This window comes from Balaenoptera physalus (genome assembly GCF_965194825.1).
Source record: "Balaenoptera physalus genome assembly, chromosome: 3".
Taxonomy (NCBI): Eukaryota; Metazoa; Chordata; class Mammalia; order Artiodactyla; family Balaenopteridae; genus Balaenoptera; species Balaenoptera physalus.
In genome coordinates this window covers 160,513,199-160,528,207 of record NC_138890.1, presented here as the reverse complement: position 1 = coordinate 160,528,207, position 15,009 = coordinate 160,513,199, and the positions used below count along the sequence as shown (strand labels likewise).

Below are 15,009 nucleotides of genomic sequence, written 5' to 3'. Positions count from 1 at the left end.
GGGAGTTGGCATTACAAAGACTGTTTCTTTTCTGCTTGATTTTTTAAAATAAGTATACAAACAAATATAAGCAGTGTTTACACCAAGGTACTGCAACACTTATTAAGCAGAAATAAATTGATTGCATTTTTATACCCTCCAGCTCAGCCAGAAGTATCATTAGATTATACTGTTTAAGATAAGATAAACTGATTCATTAAAAAAAAGGAAACAAAAAAAACATGAAACGAGAGTATTTAAAGAAACACAAACCCTTTAATCTCTGTAAATAGTTTTCTTCTCAATCTGTATCACAAGAGCCTAAAGTTGGCTCTTCCAGACATACAATATATACATTCATTATAAATTAAAATTTTTAATACATATTAACAATACATGAATTTCAAAACCATATGTTTTGAAAATGTTTGCTTTTGTTTGTTTTTACTCTCACTTCCCCTTCCTTTATATAGACCTTCTTCCTGCATTTAGTCCCAGAGCAGAAACTATTTTTTGTCACTTACTCTTAGAACTTCCCCTCTCCATTTGGAACAAGGTCCAGAAGGATTTTCCAATAAATAAATGTAATATTAAATGAATATTAAAATGGAGAATATACATTTGTTTTGCAGCTGTCCCTGAAAACTGAAAACAAATAGGAGGCAAAAACTCCTACTTTTCAATGTGAATTGCTTAACCTCCTATATAGGACTTGCAAAGGGGGTTTTATGGCCCCTAGACCAACATACAACTTTAGGACTTAAAATAGTTCAGCAGCTAAATAAGTGAGAGTATATTTGAGTGGTAAGGGTGTGTGCGTTGGGGGGGGGGGGGGGTGAGTGGGTGCGTGCACACACAAATATTTTTTAAAAACTGTTTTTTTGCTTTTTCCTTTCTACTTTGTCTTGCTTAAAAAAATTTGATTGCGTCTAAGTTTTATTAAAAAAAAATCATTGTTATACAAAAAGGAGAAGTAAAACTATTTTGATTTTCAACTTATAAACAATTCAATTCAAAATATGTAATGACTTACAGTTGCTGGGACAAGCAGCATCCCTGGGTAAACAAGCTGGGATTGGGTCCTTGTATTTACCAGGTTATACATGCTCAGATCATACAACCTAAAGTCACAAACACCATGTCCTTCATCCACTAAACTTAAAGAAACTGAGTTCTGAATTTATCTATTGCTCTATCTCCATTTTGATCAGTCAGCTCAAAAAGTGTAACACTGGCCCCCAAGCAAAGTAGCCTTTACAGAAGCAAATTAGTTTAGTGATAACGCACTTTTTTTTTTTTTTCTTACCTGGTCCTCCTCTCCTCTCTAAAATGCAAACCATTCTACCTTGTCATCTGGATTCAACTCTTTATTAAAATCAACCAACCAGCCAACCAATCAAATAAACAAACAAGTAAATACCCGGCCAAGCTTTGTGTATCACTTATGATAAGGTTAGCAATGGTAGCAAAATTAACACTGAATTTTCTAACAGCTCTTATAACATTAACCTTTATTGGTTCCCCATGTAACAGTACCGTGTAAATAAATAGGTCAGTGCGGTAGCCCTCTCATGCAGTAATTCAAGGACCCAGTCCGAGAAATGCTACATCATGTTCAATATATGGATTTCGAGGTCTTCCTAGGTGGCATCGCCACTCCTGCCAGACAGCCAGAATGTGAAAACAGCAAGGAGAAGTAAGCTTGGGAAAAGTTATGGGCTGGGTCTGGAAGGAGAAATGTGACTTTCGTTCACATTCCATATGTTAGAACTTTGTCTCAATGCAATCTTTTATTGCAAAGGTATCTAGTAAATCTAGTCCCTGTTTGGGCAGCCAATTCCCTGCATTAAAATGACAATGGGGAATATCGGTAGATGATCACTTTCTCAGAGGGGTCCCTCTGTTCCTTTGCTCTGAATTCTGACTTATCTCTGAAGACACTATTTCTCTTTGAGACTCTAGGGATAGATTTTAAAGTCTCTCAACTTCTGTAACCACAGAATCAAAAGGTAAGTCTTTATCCTCATTGTTCATGGTTGCCTTAAAACAATTACCATTCTACAGTTCTTTGAATACCCGTAAAGCAGTAAATGAACAAAGAATGAAGTGAAAGCAATGAAGCAATAAGTGAGGAAATAATAAATCAGTAAGTGAAAAACCAGCCTTTTTTTTGAGAATCTTATACTGACTTTATTATCTTCTTCCTGTTCATATTTTTTTCATATGTCCATTTTCTAGCACCTTTGCTTCTTGCTTTCAATTCCACTCCTTACCAAATTTGTTGATTCTGTCATGGGTGAACCAACCAACACCTTGAGTCAGATTTGACTACCTCAGTTTATGTATCCTTACCCTTCACTTCATCAAATTAATTTTGGAGTAGAAATCATTATTCCTACAAAACCACTAAATCAATCATTTCATTTTCTGCTCACAATCTAGTGTTCTTTCAGCCTGTTTGTCTAAACACTTTTCTAGTTCATTGTTGCAAATAATAATAGTAATAATATTATGCAGAAATTTTGCTGTCTAGTATTTTGTTTTTCATCATTTTGTAGTTTGTTCAATATACCCAAACTCTAAATCTATATTAATCCACTTACTCCCTTTCTCTATGGTAAAACTGCCATAAAATAATCATGCAACAGGAAAGATTAGTGTTACTATTAATTTACTACTTTCAACTCTGTTCCAAATAAAGTGTGAAGATCTCAGCCACTGTCCTAACAATTTCAGACCTTCTCCAATGTCCTCAATACGCATACCCTTCCTATAACTAACCTCTCACTTTAAGCAAACCCCCTCACCTCCTACTTAACAGAGAAAATAGAAAACATCAGCTGGGAATGTTCTTTTTTTGCTGTTTCAAACACAAATGCACATCTGAATTTTTATTCATTCTCTCTTAGTTTCTTCCAGTTTCAATAAAGAAAATGTAATTTCCCTATCCTACACTTCTACAAAGACCCTTACACAATCAATTATCCCTTCTCATATCTTCAAAGGATTATTTGCTACATAATACTGCCCATCAAAATCTGAACAGGCTTAAATACTTCTCAGAGAAAATGCAACAATGATAACAACAAAAACAATAAAAAATTGTCATTTTATTTATCTTCCATCCAGCAATAATATCATCTGTCCGTTCACCTTCACAGACAAACTTTGAAAAATATGTCTACGCTGAAATTTCTCTATATGCCCTCATCTCCCGCTCACTCACAAATCCTTTCCAAGTCTGGTTACTGCCCTTATCGATATGTGAATGCAGCTCTCCATGTGGCCATCTGTATTGTCCATGTTAATAAAGTCAACAGACTTTTATGTCTTGTTATTTGATTTTTCAGCTGCATTAGAAACTGAAGTTCTCCTTTTTGAAACACTCCTTATACTCAGCTTGTTTGGCACTATTACTCTGTTGGTTTTATGGCTTTCGACTCATGTGACTGTCTCAGAAGATAGATACTAGGTGGAGATGCACATCCAAGTTATATGACAGGTGGTATTACTGATACTGCAACAGTTGTTAGTCACTTCTATTCCAAGCAAAATAATGTATAGAAATGAGAATGAAAAGCAGAGGAAAAGTTGTCAGTAAGTTTACCCCCAAGATACCCTTCATTTCCTTTTTTGAGTACTTGGTGAGAAGGACATATTTTTGATGGATAATCATTAATGAGTTGGGAAAATTGGAAAGATTATCCTTTCTATTTCAAAAAGTCTCTTCTGCAAACCTTGAGCATGGTAGTGTAGGCTGATCCACCCACATTTTCTTAGTAATTTCTTCGTCATCTGAAAAACTTTGTCTTCAACTATTTTAAAAATTGAGGAATGGAGGAAGAAAGAAGAGAGAAGATCATTAGGAAAAAGAAAATTAAGATTAAGAAAAGATAAATTAAATTCTTAAATTGATTCTGTATTCATCCCTGCTGTCTCTATTACAATTCAGAGTTGCCCACCCATGGTGTTTTAAAAGATGTGAATATGTAATTACATGGGAAGCTAGCAAAACACGGATGATGACTGTGTCCTACCTTGGAGTTTTTAATTCAGTGAACTTGGAACAAGGTCTAAGAATATTGTTAACCAGTTCTGCCGGTGATTTTCATGACAATGATTTGGGGACTTTAGTTTGAGAAGAACTAGGTTAAAGAAATTATAAAGTTAACCCACAGAAAAGATGATGGGAACATTATGATACTGCCTCAATTACTGGAAAGTCTGTGTTATGGGAAAAGAAGAGGTTAACTGTGTATTTCCAGGAAACCAGAGCAGAACCTAGCAATGCAACAGTACATTTTAGATTGTTATAAGAAAGTGATTTCTAAGATCAGAGATATAAAAATCATTGAAGCTTTTTTTTTTTTTTTTATAGAGATACCCTTAAACTATAGCAAATTGGAATGGACATGAAGAAATATAAGGAAGTGATTGTAGTTGTGCACGTGTTTGCATTTGGAGAGAGGACGTGGGCTCTAATTGGGATGGGGAACAGAAGACAGATTTAGAGGTGTCTGTCATAGCTTTATTTCTTTGTCTAGGCGGTGGTTACAAGGGTAGCCATCTTTGTTTTTTCCTTATAATAATTCTTTAAGTTTTACATTTGTTTTATGTGGTTGTATGCATGTTAAACATACGGACATAAAGACTAAATGATTGACCATTGGTACGAGCTGCAGTGGAGACATCCATGATGGAGCTCGAAGGAAACAGCTACCTCAAATCTTGTAATCCTGATCATTGAAATGCATGCTTTTGCAGCCTGACTGTTTTTTCTAAATTGTAATATACTTTGATATAATCATACTGACTAAAAACAGGGGAGCTCCCCAAATTGTAATTTGGCTGTGCTTTTAGTTCTGGTGAGGATGTGATTTCACGAATTTTATTTTCTTACATGTAGGTTTTGGTTTTCTGATGACTCCATCCTGCCTTCAAAGTCAACAAGTCCTATCCAAAAGGATTTAGAAGGTTTCTTTACACTTTCAATAATTTGTGACTATATGAATGAAAATTTCACACTTCAGTAATGAGTATCTATAAGCCAACAAAGGAAATAGTCTCAAGACCCACCACTGGAAATATAGAGTATCATATGAGTTGAAAATCAGTGGTTAAAAATTTTTTATGAATGTCAACAATTATCAAGTTTACTAATAGCCACTGAGTCTAGGAGACATATTCAGACTAGTAATTAAATTGTATTTACTCTTAGAAAGTTATTCAAGAAATGATAATGAGTGTGGAACGAAAAGTTAAATAAGAGGTTGGAATCAAACCAGCCTTAAGGCTAAGGACTTTTTGAGTAAGAAACTTTAGGTTCAAGAGCAAATTAAGACACTATAAACAGATAAATTCCTTTAAGATATTTTATTCTCAATACTGGCATTCCTTAAAATTCTTTATTATCTTTATTATATGGAACATTTGTTTACAGAGTCTAAGAAAAGTAAATTACACTGAGTTCTAGAGCACTTTCCTTGTAGACTTAAAGATTAAATTTCTCTCTTATGGCTGCAGAGTGAGTATTGCATTTTCATCTGGTTAAACCTTAACATCTATTGCCTAATCTCAATTCCCACAAAAAATAAAAAGCTTGTTAAAAGAAGATAAGAAGTTATCTCCTCACTGAGGGCTAATTCTGAGTCTCTAAAAATAAAAAAAAAATCTTACTCTAATGAAACTCTCATGCAAATTAAAGTAAATTTAAAACTGCGCTTAATAAATACAAGATGGTTCTAAAAAGATTAGCACTGAATTGAGATCACCACGATGCCCCAGTTAACTCAGCCGGAGAATGCTGTTTGTGAGGTCAAGATCATATACAGCTGTGGCTCCCCAAGGGCCAATTAAGTTTGCTTTAGAGAAAAGCTGTTTCTCTTAACTGACTTCAAGAGAAACAACACTTGCACAAATCTGTCATTTATTGCAAACAAAAGGTGAAATATTTTTGAGAGATTTGTATTAAATAAGTGATTTTTAACTATTTTGGGGTTATAGATGTCAAAATATGATCTGACAAATGTTGTCGTCCTCTGCCTAGGAAATCAACTTATACTAAAAAATGCATCCAATTTCATACAATCCATTGAACTCTGGGGTCCATCCACAGGCTGCCTGCTGTTTAAGTTTCAGAGTTAAAATACACTGAAAAAAATCCATTCAATAGAGAAAAAAGACAAAAACAAAATTAGAACATCTATTCTACTATACTATTAAGTTTAGAGTAGTAGTATTTTTATGTATACAGAAGGGCATATTAACTTATATCACTTATTTTAAAAACACCACAAAGGTTATTGAAGAGTTACAACACTTCTTGGAGATCAACTGAAAATGCACCCTACGTGGTGATTTAATTTTGATGTATTTAATTCAACAATTTCCCTTAGGCTTTTTTTTCTTTTACATCTGTACTGGAGTATAATTGCTTTACAGTGTTCTGTTAGTTTCAGCTGTATGACAAAATGAATCAGCTATATGTATACATATATCCCCACATCTCCTCCCTCTTGCATCTCCCTCCCACCCTCCCTATCCCACCCCTCTAGGTGGTCACAAAGCACCAAGCTGGTCTCCCTGCGCTATGCGGCTGCTTCCCACTAGCTATCTATTTTACATTTGGTAGTGTATATATGTCAGTGCCACTCTCTCACTTCGTCCCAGCTTACCCTTCCCCTTCCCCCTGTCCCCAAGTCCATTCTCTATGTCTGTGTCTTTATTCCTGTCACGTCCCTAGGTTCTTCAGAACCTTTTTTTTTAGATTCCATATATATGTGTTAGCATACGGTATTTTTCTCTTTCTGACTTACTTCAGTCTGTATGACAGACTCTAGGTTCATCCACCTCACTACAAATAACTCAATTTCGTTTCTTTTTATGGCTGAGTAATATTCCATCGTATATATGTGCCACATCTTCTTTATCCATTCATCTGTCGATGGACACCTAGGTTGCTTTCATGTCCTGGCTACTGTAAATAGTGCTGCAATGAACATTGTGGTACATGACTCTTTCTGAATTATGGTTTTCTCAGGCTATAGGCCCAGGAGTGGGATTGCTGGGTCATATGGTAGCTCTATTTTTAGTTTTTTAAGGAACCTCCATACTGTTCTCCAGAGTGGCTGTATTAATTTGCATTCCCACCAACAGTGCAAGAGGGTTCCCTTTTCTCCACACCCTCTCCAGTATTTATTGTTTGTATATTTTTTGATGATAGCCATTCTGACTGGTGTGAGGTGATACCTCATTGTAGTTTTGATTTGCATTTCTCTAATGATTAGTGATGTTGAGGATCCTTTCATGTATTTGTTGGCAATCTGTTATCTTCTTTGGAGAAATGTCTATTTAGGTCTTCTGCCCATTTTTGGATTTGGTTGTTTGTTTTTTTGATATTGAGCTGCATGAGCTGCTTGCATATTTTGGAGATTAATCCTTTGTCAGTTGCTTCATTTGCAAACATTTTCTCCCATTCTGAGGGTTGTCTTTCCATCTTGTTTATGGTTTCCTTTGCTGTGCAAAAGCTTTTAAGTTCCATTAGGTCCCATTTGTTTATTTTTGTTTTTATTTCCATTTCTCTAGGAGCTGGGTCAAAAAGGATCTTGCTATGATTTATGTCATAGAGTGTCTGCCTGTATTTTCCTCTAAGTGTTTTATAGTGTCTGGCCTTACATTTAGGTGTTTAATCCATTTTGAGTTTATTTTTGTGTATGGTGTTAGGGAGTGTTCTAATTTCATTCTTTTACATGTATCTGTCCAGTTTTCCCAGCACCACTTATTGAAGAGGCTGTCTTTTCTCCACTGTATACTCTTGCCTCCTTTATTAAAGATAAGGTGACCATATGTGCATGGGTTTATCTCTGGCTTTCTATCCTGTTCCATTGATCTATATTTCTGTTTTTGTGACAGTATCATACTGTCTTCATTACTGCAGCTTTGTAGTATAGTCTGAAGTCAGGGAGCCTGATTCCTCCAGCTCTGTTTTTCTTTCTCAAGACTGCTTTGGCTATTCAGGGTCTTTTGTGTTTCCATACAAATTGTGAAATTTTTTGTTCTGTGAAAAGTGCCATTGGTAGTTAGATAGGGATTGCATTGAATCTGTAGATTGCTTTAGGTAGTATAGTCATTTTCACAATGTTGATTCTTCCAATCCAAGAACATGGTATATTTCTCCATATGTTTGTATCACCTTTAATTTCTTTCATCAGTGTCTTATAGTTTTCTGCATACAGGTCTTTTGTCTCCTTAGGTAGGTTTATTCCTAGGTATTTTACTCTCTTTGTTGCAATGGTAAATGGGAGTGTTTCCTTAATTTCTTTTTCAGATTTTTCATCGTTAGTGTATAGAAATGCAAGAGATTTCTGTGCATCAAGTTGTATCCTGCTACTTTACCAAATTCATTGATTAGCTCTAGTAGTTTTCTGGTAGCACCTTTAGGAGTCTCTATGTATAGTATCATGTTATCTGCAAACAGTGACAGTTTTATGCTTTAACATATGAGCAGATTTTAATACGAAGCTTTCTTCTGAAGTTAGTAGGAAATCAAAACAGTGATATGAATTCTCTATGTATTATCACATAGAACAACATCCTGACCTATTTGTTACTTATCTCATGGGACTATTTAATACAAAAATTTGGACCATTATTACTAACAAACCTGCCTGCAATTTGTTCTCTGTTATTCCAACATCAACTTGTCTCTGGTCATCTAATAAAAATTTCTATCCTACAATCCACTATTAATTAGGAGTACTATTTACTTCATAATTAATACTTAATTCTCCTAATTAGTAGGTAAGTATGGTAGAATAGCACCCAAAGTCTATTTCAGCTTCCAAGTGTATCCTCCTGGACTGCGAAGGCTAGAAATCCAAAATCTGCATTGTCAGGCCTTCTTGCATCTGGTGCTTAGAGGACCCCCTTGCAACTCAGGTTTTTGGTACCATCAGAACAATTAACGTGAAACTTGAATTCAGAACTTTGTTAAGGAGAGAGAGGGCTGTAGACCTCCAAATGACTAGTAAGAATCTTAGGGGTTGTGGCATAGTTCTGGAGCTAACAGAATTTAAAAAGAAGTCTGGGGCTTCCTGAATCCAGAATATAGACAGCTAAGGGAGAGTCATCTCAGAGCCAGCAGCCATGATGGTTCTCATGAGTCAGTGGTTTCCAGATCCTCTGGTGTCTAAATGGTTCAAAAGTTGCAGCTCCCCTGGCAGAACAATTCTAGGTGCTGTTAAGAGTATTCATATAGTCCAGCCTGGATTCTGTGTTCTTCAGCTTTTCCAATATTTGTCTAAATACCTAAGTCCCTGCATTCACTTCATATCTACTAAATTTACCAGTTTACTATTATGTGTATCAAACACTGACTGTTACACACGACATAGAAGTCAAAGAAAAAGAAAAGAAAACTAGTGATAGTGTAATGTAAAATGCTGTCTGCTAGGGCTGCCATAACAGAATAACACAGACTGGATGGCTTAACTAAAATAATTTTATTTTCTCATAGTTCTGGAAAGTGGAAGTCCAAGATCAAGGAGTCTGCAGAATTGGTTTCTGATGAGATATCTCTTCCTGGCTTGAAGAATGTCACCTGTTCTCTGTGTCTCAACATGGTCTTTCCATTTTGCATGTGCTGAGAGAGGTTTTTGGTGTCTCTTCATCTTCTTATAAGAACGCCAATCCTTTCAGATAGGGCCCCACCCTTATGACATCATTTAATCTTATTTACCACCGTAAAGGCCCTATCTTCAAATGTAGTCACATTGGAGGTTAGGGCATTTAACATATGACATAGGAATTTGGTGGTGGAGGGGAGCACAATTCAGTCCATAACAGCTTGTTTACATACTATATGCCATATGATGCTTTAAACACACACACACATACACACACCCTACACCATTTCAACCTGAAATATACAAGAACAGAGATTGCTATCACCACTTTACCCTCTCCTCCCTCTTCCAATAATAGACTAATACATTTACCATGAATGACAACCACTGTTGTTAGTACTTTTGTTCTTAGAGAGAGTCTATTTTCTTTCTAAGTTTGAATGCTCTATCTATCATGCTTAGAAGAATGACTGGTATTTAATATGTGCTTAAAAATATTTGTTTTATTAATCAATGAATATTGATTGCCAAATCCTTATCTTCCTATGTAAATTATTTTTCTTATATATCCTTCAAGAGCTTTCCTGCCTTTTTCATTTTAATAATCTACCAACATTTTAGCACCAACAGTTAACTCTTATCATAGATAAATATCAAGACTTAATATTCTCTCTTTCTTCTTATTCAAGAACCTGACAGTCTGCCCAGAAACTACATCTCATCTCAGTCCTCCTTTCTGATTGCTTTTGGAAAAAAACAAACAAACCTTAGTATCATTTAAGCCATCTGAAAATTTTGTTGACTCTACCTTGAAAATACATCTGTAATAGATCCCGTCTAACTTCTCTATTTTCACCACCCTGTCTAAGCTCCTATACCTTTTTCTTTGAATAATGCAACAACCTCTTAAAAAAGTCTCCCTGATTCAACTCTTGTCCTGTTCTAATTTTTTCCTCAAGAGTGATCCTGTTAAGATTAAGTCAAACAACTTACACACTTCTAAAATACCACATTAGTTTCCCTTCTCCCTCATGCTGATCACCATAGTCCTAATGTTTTCCAAAGCCTTCCATGATGTGGCCTCATTAATGCTCTGACCTCAGCCTGTCTCACTGTCTTTACCCCTGGCTCACTCCACCCAGTCATCATGGTCTACTTGCTGTTCTATAAACAACACACAGCCATTGCATTTGTTGGTTCCACTACTTACAATATTTCTTACCCAAGTATCCACTTGGCTAGCAACTTTATTTTCTTCAGGCTTTTGTTGAAAAGCTTTCCTTCATTAAAAGCCCTTGTCCATGTAGCAGTTGATTCCTATAAGGAAAATTTTGCTTACTAGCTCTTTATCATTTTTATTATTTGAATGCTACTTAAGATTGTCCAACTATATCTATGCCACCATTTGTTCTATATAAAGTTCTAAATACCTAAAATGATAACTTTAATGATAATTAATTTTCTTCTATAGTTGTACAAAATATGTTATGTTTCTATAATAAAAGTTATGCAAAGAACCAAGTACTTACATTCCATTTATCTTCTAAAGATGACATATATGTATTAACTTTGATTTGGCTCTTGGTTAAACCCTATATTTTTTTCTTTTAAAGTACCATTAGGCCTACTTTACATTTTTTTTAAAAATTCCTATCATAGATGTTATAAAATATGTTAATTTAAATATCACCTATTAAAAAAACAAGCAATAAAATTTAAGTTTAGGATAGAGTATGTGGAAAAATATGAGTAGAGAGACTCAAAATTCCAATAACTCTAACTTATATACTGATATTCACTGGATAAAAGCATGTTAGACTCTTAACCTTGAAGAATTTAAATATGATTTCCATGTTATTATAATATCCAGTGGGATATGAATGACCTATGGAGAATCTGACAATTATATCATTTAAATGTCTATTTCTGTTGAGTGTAGCTATTTTATATCTCAGATCATTTGCTTTGTTAATGCTGAATATACGATGTGGTTAAAATCAGTTAAATAAAATTCAACGTCTTATATAATTATAAAGTTCTTTGTCCATGTAGGAGTTGATTTCTTTAAGGAGGATTTTGCTGACTTGCTCTTTCTTATTTATATGTGTTATATGCTGTGCGAGATTGTGTAACTATTTATAATCATGGTTAACTTGAATTTTGCAAAATTTTAGAATTATGCACTGTACAAGAGAAGAGGATTAGAGTAGATAGAATGTGAATGTTGATAAAGACTATTTGTATTGATATTTGACAGTCTACATTTTACAAAGGAGGTTAGGGCAGGGAAATAAAATGATTTGATCTTGTTATAAAAGTAACAACTGTAAAAATAAAATCAGAGTTACTAAATAAGTGAAAAATTTCCCAGTCAGGTCTCTTATGGAAGTAATGCCACTAAATGTTTGTTGAAATGGTTTTGCCATCTAATGAGTTTTGAAAGTCCTGCATGCTAATTTGTTTATATAAATATTGCATTTCAGATTAGCCAAATAATTCTTTGAACCTTGCAGTAAAAATCAAAAACAAAAACATATTACATTAATTTTATTATTATGGTTGAATTGTTTTTCCTATTCCAACTCTTAAAATTGCATAGCAAGTCATTCCCTCATCTAGGGCCTAGCATTGACTAAGGACTAAATAACAGATGGGGAACAACTTTTGGTGTTGCAGTTTAAAGCAGATAAAAGTAATAGAAACATCATTCATGGAAAATTTATTAAGAAGAAATCAATCTTGATGTAAAAGTTTTGATTGCGTTATAGTTACTGGGCATTAGGGCATGTTTTTTATGTCTTTCCTGTCTCTGTTCACCACTGCTTTACTGCTGGTTTGAAATGTGAACCTAGATGGAATAAAGTGACCAGTAATACACACTAAGGACTGAAGTAAAAAGACCAGGGCAGGAGATTAGGGGATACTAAAGAATTGAAGATGTTTCAGGACCATTAAGAGAGAGAAAAGACAGGGTTCAACAGGAATAAATAGATTTCCTACCAATAAAAAGAAAAGTTGTCCTCTGGGAAGGAGGGCCTGGGATAAAAATCCCTACTTATTTAGGAGTCAGAGAGAAAAGTTGGACTAAATAGATTGACCAATCCAATGTACCCACTCTAATTTGAAGATCTATAGATTAGAAAATGCAATGCAAACCAACAGAAGTAATTATTTTGTATATATTTCTCAATTTTGCCTAAGTGGGATCAGTTAACAGTAATTGCCAGTAATTTTATTTTCTCTTCTTCTTGTGTCATAACCCAAGAGTAATTGTCATGAAACAAACTTCCTTATCAACCAAGATAAAACCCCTCAGGAGTGTTTCCTCTGACATACAAGGTAGTGGAGAAATTTAAATCTACCTAAAGTGACTGAAGGACATTGGATAGTAGGGACAGGTTTAAGCACAAATCCTCTTATTTAACTGACATGCTGTTTTGTTACATTCTGAGAAATCTGACTTACCTTTTCCTCTACTTCCTAAAACTTGGTTATGGCCACGGCAAACATATTAATAAACCCAAATCACTCTTTCCTGCCTAAGATCTATAGGGTAGCTACATTATAATTTAAATCTGACCTCTTATCAAGAATTCTACTTGAATTTGACAGTCACACAATACATATCTATTTCACTGACCATATGTGCAAAGGCAAAATCACACACTGGTACAGGCTAATATTACATATGCTACTCCTAGGACATAACTAGTTTAAAAATATATAGAAACATACAAATTTGAAAATTATTTGTTTTAGTTCAGTGAAAAATGCCATTGGTAATTTGATAGGGATTGCATTGAATCTGTAGATTGCCTTGGGTTGTATGGTCATTTTAACAATATCCATTCTTCCAATCCAAGAACAGTGTATATCTTTTCATCTGTTTGTGTCATCTTCAATTTTTTTCATCAGTGTCTTCTAGTTTTCAGAGTCAGGTCCTTTATCTCCTTTGGTAGGTTTATTTCTAAGTATTTGATTCTTTTTGATGCAATGGTGAATGTAATTATTTCCTTAATTTCTTTTTCTGGTATTTCATTGTTAGTTTATAGAAATGCAACAGATTTCTGTGTATTAATTTTGTATCCAGCAACATTACAAAAATCATTGATGAGTTCTAGTAGTTTTCTGGTAGCATCTTTAGGATTTTCTATGTATAGCATCATGTCATCTGCAAACAGTGACAGTTTTACTTCTTATTTTCCCATTTGGATCCCTTTTATTTCTTTTTCTTCTCTGATTGCTGTGGCCAGGACTTCCAAAACTATGTTGAATAAAAGTGGTGAGAGTGGACATCCTTGTTTTGTTCCTTATCTTAGAGGAAATGCTTTCAGCTTTTCACCCTTGAGTATGATGTTAGGTGTGGGTTTGTCATATATGGCCTTTATTATGTTGAGGTATGTTCCCTCTATGCCCACTTTGTGTGAGTTTTTATCATAAATGGATGTTGAATTTTATCAAAAGTTTTTTCTGCATCTATTGAGATGATTATATGGTTTTTATTCTTCAATTTGTTAATTGGTGTATCACATTGATTGATTTGCAGATACTGACAAATCTTTGCATCCCTGGGATAAATCCCACTTGATCATGGTGTATGATCATTTTAATATACTGTTGTAGTTGGTTTGCTATTTTGTGGAGTATTTTTGCACTTATGTTCATCAGTGATGTTGGTCTGCATTTTAAAAAAAATTTAAATTTGTATGGAAACACAAAAAACCTGAATAGCCAAAACAATATTAAGAAAGAAGTACTGAGCTGGAGGAATCATGCTCCCTGACTACAGGCTATACTACAAAGCTACAGTAATCAAAAGAGTATGGTACTGGCACAAAAAGAGACAAATAGATCAATGGAACAGGATAGAAAGCCCACAAATAAACCCATGCACTTAAGGTCACTTAATCTAAGACAAAGGAGGCAAGAATATTCAATGGAGAAAAGACTGTCTCTTCAATAAGTGGTGCTGGAAAAACTGGAGAGCTACATGTAAGAGAATGAAATTAGAACATTCTCTAACACTGTATACAAAAATAAACTCAAAATGGATTAAAGACCTAAATGTAAGACTGGACACTATAAAACTTATAGAGGAAAACAGGCAGAACAGTCTTTGATTAAATCCCAACAATATTTTTTTGGATTCATCTCCCAGAGTAATGGAAATAAAAACAAAAATAAACAAATCAGACCTAATCAAACTTAAAAGCTTTTGCACAGCAAAGGAAACCATAAACAAAACTCAAAGACAACCCACGGAATGGGAGAAAATATTTGCAAGTGATGCTACCAACAAGGGATTAATTTCCAAAATATATAAACAGCTCAGACAGCTTAATATCAAAAAATCAAACAACCCAATCAAAAAATGGGCAGGAGACCTAAATAGACATTTCTCCAAAGA

General features: G+C 34.5%; 1 protein-coding gene and 1 long non-coding RNA gene across 8 annotated transcripts in view; one reads left to right on the top strand and one right to left on the bottom strand.

The window, feature by feature from the left end:
* The window catches only part of CDH18 (cadherin 18), a 988,723-nt gene that overhangs the window by 615,955 nt on the left and 357,759 nt on the right, over window positions 1-15,009 (bottom strand). The window lies entirely within an intron of this gene.
* Window positions 848-15,009, top strand: part of LOC309656884 — a 29,878-nt gene continuing 15,716 nt past the window's right edge. Inside the window, exon 1 of the long non-coding RNA XR_014261569.1 lies at window positions 848-4,953. This is a non-coding gene — a long non-coding RNA (uncharacterized lncRNA). The remainder of the gene's footprint in view (window positions 4,954-15,009) is intronic.